Here is an 8,087-nt window from a genome sequence, read left to right as displayed (position 1 = left end):
AAGTTTCAGGTTTAAGCATGCACTGCGCATGCACTAAAACCCGGAACTTGCGATCTGTCAAGAGCATCGCACGCATCCCCGGGAAAAGGACATTCGCAGGAGTTGGGCTATTTGCACAACTTCTGCCCAGCGAATGCCCCTGAAATTCTTACGCCTGGTAAAAGCAGGCATAAAAGCAGGAATTTAAAAAAAACATAAATAATTTTTCTTCAATCATTTATACATTAAAAACCCAATGCAGTAAGGCAAGTTTATTTTTAGCCCTGCTAAAATATGTAAATTTATTTTTCAACAAATTAAATTTTTGTTTTAAATATTTGATTACATCATTTTAATTAACTTTTAAAAAATGTATTTGATGTATTTTTAATGTGATCCCCATTCATGCTTAAGGGCATTCTGTACATACGGAATCTCCATAAGCATGAATGGCGGTTCCCTTCTTTGATTGGTTGGGCCGGTCCACGTGATTCCTGGGGTGTTTGTGAACCGCATGCGTCCCTAGGATACAGGGGCTTCTACGCAGGCCTACGCGTAGAGGCCCAGGAGCGCAAGTCTCCGTGGATCCCAAGGCAGAAGGTAAGTTCTAAGATTTTTTGCTGGTTGGAGGCATCCACCCACGGGAAGCCTCCGAACGCAAATTCAGCATTGATATTTTTTATGTGCTTAAAACAGTTGTCACCTAGTAAATTGTCTTGAAAGGTTTGTGAACAAGAAGTGATGTCAAGCTACTTATGCCACTATATTTTTTTCTGAGATTATACTTGAAAAGTGAGCATAAAAAGGTACTATCACAGAACATTCAGGTTTGGCATCTGCTCACAAACAAAATGACTTCAGTGGTTGCCAGCGTGGTTAATTTTGAGCAAACTATTGATCACTTCACATTGATATTACTTTTTTTCTGACAGAAATCAATAATATCAATGTGTAGGTCCTTCGTGAACACCACAACTCTCCATTGCTTATCCTTTAACATTGGAAGAAACACAGGATGATGTGTGGAGGCACGTGCTATTTGTTATGTCCAGAATAAAGTAATATGATTGAGTACTGTAGACATGAGTAAGTGTGACCTTAGTCTCTTTAATCTAATTCCAGAGTGTTGGTACAGTAAGGGAGGCCTGCTTATATACAGTGCTCCCAAGGAATGCTGGGATCCCTTGGGACTCCAACAGATACGCCCTCTGGTGGCAGTAGAATGCTGGTTACATAGGGTTGCATACATAACACTATTATTACAGAAATCACAAGTTAACCCCTGCAAATAAAAAATGTAATGCTTTTACATCAAACTGAGTGAAGAAAAGATATTTTACACACACACTTTTATAACTTGTAATTATGCAACAGAATTACATGGTGGCACTGATTTTGCAAGACTGATGTGGAGAATGTGGATACATCAAAGAAGAAACTGAGCTTTTAAAAGGTTGTCATATGTTTGCTGTTCTAATGAAAATCCCTCTTTCCTCAATATAGAAAACTCCCCAAAATCCTTTCAAAATGGCTTTCTTCCCATTTTTTTGCACCATAATAACCTCTCTGACCACAATCTATAAGCACATTGGTATAACAAATTATATTTTGTGTATTACTGTTGCTGAACACCACTCAGCCCTGCACTATACCAATTATACTGTATGTTGAGTTTGAACATGTCAACAATTCAAGTTACATTTAAGAGATTAAGTGCAGGAAACAGGATAAGTAAAAAAGAAACTGAGTAATCAACCATAAAATACTAGATGCATCTGTCTTCCCCTTGCAACAAAATGTTAAATAAAGATGTCCTTAAAGCATTTTATTTCCAATGGCTCATTGCTCCTCCAGTACCCATCTCGTCAGTGCCTGACAGAGCAAGATAAATATGTTTATAATAAACAGCTTGTGAATAACAAGGAGCTTATACTGATGTCTCCAACAGGTCAGCAAGAACCTACTCCAACAGGTCAGCAAAGGACACAGAGTTCTGACCTTTCCACTGTATTTAATCAGTTATAGCTTCCAACCCCCACCCAACACCCAGGAGGATTTGTTTCTACTTTATCTTTTTCCCTGTGCTTGACACCATCGCCAACCTGGAGGCAACCTACTCCCATGTCTCCACCACTGCTGCTCTGTAGCTGGGCGATATAAATGCATAACTTCAAGGTGCAGATAACAAACAGATCACTGAAAATTCATTCTCAAATTTCATCCAAACCGCAGTATTGTACATGATGAATGTTGAAGCATTTACATTAGTGAGGGACAGAAGAACAGTACACAAATGTCCTTAAAATTCCTGATAATTCAATAAAATATATATTTTAAGTAAAATAAATTAATTCCCTAGTAAGAACTACCATCTGTAAATTAATATATTACTACCATTTTTCCCTGGTTTATTTTTTAATCCTTGTGTTTCTGCACTCTTTTTGTGAATTCTGTTTTATTCTCTTCCCTGCCGAATTCTCTACGCAGCTTTGGTTCATTCTATATATTTAATATCATGAATATTGTTTTTCTCGCTCATAATACTGCTGTGTAAATGATGCAGATATTAACAGATAATGGCAACTTTATGCAATTTCCTCACATCACAGTGGGGTGCACGAACAGAGAGACCTGGGGGTATGTGTGCATAAATCGTGGAAGGTGGCAGGGCAGGTTGAAAAAGCAGTTAAAACAGCTTACGGGATCCTGGGCTTCATAAAGAGGTAAAGAGTATAAAAGTGTGGAAATAATGATGAACCTTTATAAAACACTGGTTTGGCCCCAACTGGAGTATTGTGTCCAATTCTGGGCACCACACTTTAGGAAGGATGTGAAGGCTCAACAACAACTTGTATTTATATAGCGCCTTCAATATAGTGAAACGTCCCAAGGCGCTTCACGGGAGTATTATGAGACAAAAAATTTGACACCGAACCACATAGGGAAAAATTAGGGCTGGTGACCAAACAGAAGGTACGGCTGCCAATGGTTGAGCTCGGCCACCTGAGGAAAAGAGTGTTTGAAGGCCAGGCCCTCAAAACTGTCACCAAGCTCATGGTCTACAGGCTGTAGTAATACCCGCCCTCCTGTATGGCTCAGCCATGAACAATATACAGTAGACACCTCAAGTCGCTGGAGAAATACCACCAATGATGTCTCCACAAGGTCCGACAAATCCCCTAGGAGGACAGATGCACCAATGTTAGCGTCCTCGACCAGGCCAACATCCCCAGCATTGAAGCACTGACCACTTGATCAGCTCCGCTGGGCAGGCCACATAGTTTGCATGCCAGACACAAGACTCCCAAAGCAAGTGCTATTCTTGGAACTCCTTCACGGCAAACGAGCCAAAGGTGGGCAGCGGAAACGTTACAAGAACACCCTCAAAGCCTCCCTGATAAAGTACAACATCCCCACTGACACCTGGGAGTTCCTGGCCAAAGACCGCCCCAAGAGGAGGAAGTGCATCCGGGAGGGCGCTGAGCTCCTTGAGTCTCATCGCCGAGAGCATGCAGAAATCAAGCGCAGGCAGCGGAAAGAGCGTGCGGCAAACCTGTCCCACCCACCCCTTCCCTCAACGACTATTCGTCCCACCTGTGACAGGGACTGCGGTTCTCGTTTTGGACTGTTCGGCCACCTAAGCACTCATGTTTAGAGTGGAAGCAAGTCTTCCTCGATTCCGAGGGACTGCCTATGATGATGGATTATAATCAAGGGTGCTCAAGAGGGCAGAATTAGAGAAGTGCAGATATTTTGGGGGGTTGTGGGGCTGAAGGAAATTACAGAGATAGGGAGGGGCAAGGCCACAGAGGGATTTGAAAACAAGGATGAGAATTTTGAATTTGAGGCGTTGCTTAACCGGGAGCCAATGTAGGTCAGTAAGCACAGGGGTGATGGGTAAGCGGGACTTGGTGCGAATTAGGACATGGGCAGCTGAGTTTTGGATCACCTCTAGTTTACATAGGGTAGAATGTGGGAGGCCAGCCAGTCGAGCATTGGAATAGTCAAGACTAGAGGCATGGATGAGGGCTTCGGCAGCGGCTGAGCTGCGGCAAGGAAGGGGACGGGCAATGTTAGAGTGGAAATAGGCGGAAGTGCAGAAAAGATTTACGAGGATGATTCCAGAAAAGAGGGACTTCAGTTACGTCAATAGACTGGAGAGGCTGGGGTTGTTCTCCTTGAAGCAGAGAAGATTGAGAGGAGATTTGATAGAGGGGTCTGGACATGGTAGATAGAATGAAACTGCTCCCATTGGTGGAAAGGTCAAGAACCAGACGACACAGATTTAAGGTGATTGGCAAAAGAACCAAAAGCGACGTAAGAAAAACCTTTTTATGCAGCGAGTGGTTAAGATCTGGAATGCATTGCCTGAAAGGGTGGTGGAGGCAGATTCAATTTTAGCTTTCAAAAGAGAATTGGATAAGTATCTGAAGGAAAAAAAAATTGCAGGGCTATGGAGAAAGAGCAGGGGAGTGGGAGTGGCTGAGAGTCGGCACGGGCTCAACGGGCCGAATGGCCTCCTATGTACTATAACCATTCAATAATTCACAGTAGCCAAATCATAAATCATTCATCTTTAATGTACTGATATGTAAATAACTTTATTATATCTGCAATCACAACCCCTATCCTGCCTGGATTTAGGCATTTTAATTTTATAAATAGGGGCATAGAGTACAAGAGCAAAGAAGTTGCGATAAACTTCTACACTGCAATGGTACCTCATTATAGAAAGAAATTAAAGCTATACAATATGTACTAAATAGATTCACCTGCAAGATACCAGAGTCAAGAAACTATAATTAGGGAGAAAGACGAGAACTTTTTCCACTTGACCATAGAAAGCTAAGCGGAGATTTAATAGAGCTTTTTAAAATTATGAGTGTTTTAAAAGGAATTATGAGGAAAAAAAATATTTTCTCTGGTTGGGGAGTTAGTGACATGGGGTCAACAATTTAAAATTGCTACTAAAAAAAAGAGTAAGAAGCAAGTTTGGGAAATGTCTTTACAGTGGGTTGTTGGACTTTGGAATGCTTTGCCACAGGAAGTAGTTGAGACAGAGAATGAAGCAAAAGAAGTTACATAGCTCTGGGGAAACACAGATTTTGTATTGTACGGCCTGCTTCTGTGCTGTAAACCTCTATGGTTCAACTCTTTAAAAAGAATTCACGATGTGCTCGTCGCTGGCAAAGCCAGTATTTATTGCCTGTCCCTAATTGCCATTGAGAAGGTGGTGGTGAGTCACCTTCTTCAACCGCTGCAGTCCGTGTGGTGAAGGTACTCCCACAGTGCTGTTAGGTAGGGAGTTGTGGGATTTCTACCCAGCGATGATGAAGGAACAGCAATATATTTCCAAGTCAGGATGGTGTGTGACTTGGAGGGGAAACTTGGAGGTGGTGGTGTTCCCATGCACCTGTTGCTCTTGCCCTTCTAGGTGGTAGAGGTCACGGGTTTGGGAGCTGCTGTCGAAGAAGCCTTGGCGAGTTGCTGCAATGCATATTGTAGACATTGTGCTCATCCAGGCAAGTGGAGAGTATTCCATCGCACTCCTTACTTGTACCTTGTAGATGGTGGAAATGCTTTGAGGAGTCAGCAGGTGAGTCAACTGCTGCAGAATACTCAGCCTCTGACCTGCTCTTGTAGCCACAGTATTTATGTGGCTGGTCCAGTTAAATGTAATTGCTTCCAGGTCCAGAATCTCTAGAACCTTCTCCTTGTAAGGTAAAGGGATATAGGCTATGTGATCCTCTCCCTCTACCTTCTGCACACAATAATGACTGAGATATGAAGCCTTCTTCTGGAAGGGAGCAGAAAGGAACATACTTTGGAATCAGGAATGATGGAGCTTTGTGTCATCCATGTTATGTGAGTCCGTGACAATGCAGCATGCATGCATCTTATGTTGACAGCGTGTTTGATATAAGCTGTTAGCCACATTTAATGCATCATAGGGCAAATGCCTTCTCATGATGGCAATGTAGAGTGCCCTGGTGTAACATAGGCAAGTCTGTGCATTTGGAAAGTACGTGACCAGTTGTCAGAGTGCTATATATCGCCCCTCTGACTTGCATCAAGCTTACTGTGCTGTAAACCTAAGCAAAATGTATGCAGTGCTTAATGGAGCAACCTTCCTGAAACCAGCAAATTTCTTCCTCACCTGCTTCCAGGATCTGTGTATAGCTGAGACAGCATTGACCCTTTCAGCCATGAATTTGTAGCACTACTCCTCTGCGGAGAATGTCCCTCTACTCTTTTTTAAAAAAAAAGCTCAACCTTTATAACAGAAACTTCAAAGTTGCTTCTTCACCTCAAGTGGTGCTGTTTGGCCTATTTGTCTTACTGTAGCCATTACTCACCATGAATAGTATTACCTTTGTAAGAACTACCAGGAATCCTTTAATAGCTGCTGGTGCCAAATATTGTACCTCATGATTCTCGAGTGCTCCCAGCACATCATTCACTGTGCACCAGAATAATATGGTAATGAGCTCACCACATATTATAGCTCAAGATCAAGTCTCTGTACTACAGTCATGCATAGCACTCAACAAGCAACCATCCTAAGACTCCTCGGAACTTATTATTGGCCCCAAGACATCTTGTGGACGATATCTTCAAGCCACAAAGTAAACCCAAGCTGAGTCACCTCCGGGTTCCTCAATTTAAATTTTAGAATTTTCATTCAGTTAATTTTTTTGGAACCGAGGGAATTGAGGGTTAAAACAGATTTGTTCTTTTGAAACCTAGTTGCCTTTTTATAATAGGCTTTTAACAACACCAATTAACCTATTCTGATCTCACTGCAATAGTCAACTGAAAATAATTATCCTCTTACTAAAATGCTGAACTAAATTCTAGCCATTATAGTGTTAATGTGTTCAAAGAGGGAATGTCCTTGATGCTTTACTTTGATATAAAATGATACCAATATTTTTATTGTGGTTAACATTTTTTTAACAAGAATCTGTTTTTTTAACATGCCAATTTAAATGTTATCTCTATACAAGCTTCACAGGCTAATACTGAACATTTCATAGTAAAAATTATTTATACCTTAATCATAAATCATGTAAGTATTTCTAGTTTACTTTTTCATTTTGTTGGGTCCTGTGCAACTCTGATGAAATTACAGTGTGTCCTGTTCTGTGGTTCTACAACATGGAAAACTGTTCTGAGTGTGTTTAATGCTGGAGAAGTCAGTCTGAACACATTTGTCCAGTCACTTGCTGCTCTATTATTTACGAGGATCCACCATGGAGTACTCAATTATACAGTGTTAAATCCAAGGTTGTTAGTCAAGTGCTGCTTAATTCACAATCCTGACTTTCGTTCATTGATTACAAAATTGTTCTCTTAAACTGAATAAGAAAAGCTGCTAACATCCGAGGTAACTAGGTGTTAAACATAATGGGTAAATAAATTACCTACACCTCCATTAAGTAACAGAAGTATTTGTAACATAATAACTGTTCTTAAAGAAGATAGTTCAATAGTTACGTGCACTAAATTCCACTTACAATTGACAGAAATATTAATTTAATGGAAATTGAAAATCACACACCTGCTTTTTGCCTCAATCACTTGTATATACTGCTCTTAGAATATTATTTTGGCTTTTACCCCGATTAAGAGAATACTTTTTCTCCATGCTAGCAGACCAAAAGCACATATGGTCAATTTTTGTGAAACAGGAAATTACTAAAATTTCATTTTGCAAACTTTGGATGAGTGAATACTCCTGGAGGGAGGTTTGACTTGATAGATAAGGGGAATGGGGTAGCAGCAGAGGCAGCTGAATAGATGGTCTCAATCTTGGTAACAAACAAGTCCATGAGCTCCTGACACTTGTTAGAGGCAAGGGCGGATGGACAGGGGGGAGAGATTTAACAATAACTTGTATTTATATAGCGTCTTGAATATAATCAAACGTCCCAAGGCATGGCACAGGAGTGTCAAACAAACTTTGACACTGAGCCACATAGGGAGATATAGAATCATAGAATGGTTACAGCACAGGAGGCCGCCATTCGGCTTTCGAGCCCGTGCACGCTCTCTGCAAGAGCACTTCAGCTAGTCCACTCCCCCGCCCTTTCCCCATAGCCGTGCAA

This window comes from Pristiophorus japonicus, chromosome 17 (genome assembly GCF_044704955.1).
Source record: "Pristiophorus japonicus isolate sPriJap1 chromosome 17, sPriJap1.hap1, whole genome shotgun sequence".
Lineage (NCBI taxonomy): Eukaryota > Metazoa > Chordata > Chondrichthyes > Pristiophoridae > Pristiophorus > Pristiophorus japonicus.
Note: the sequence above shows the minus strand (reverse complement) of the source record.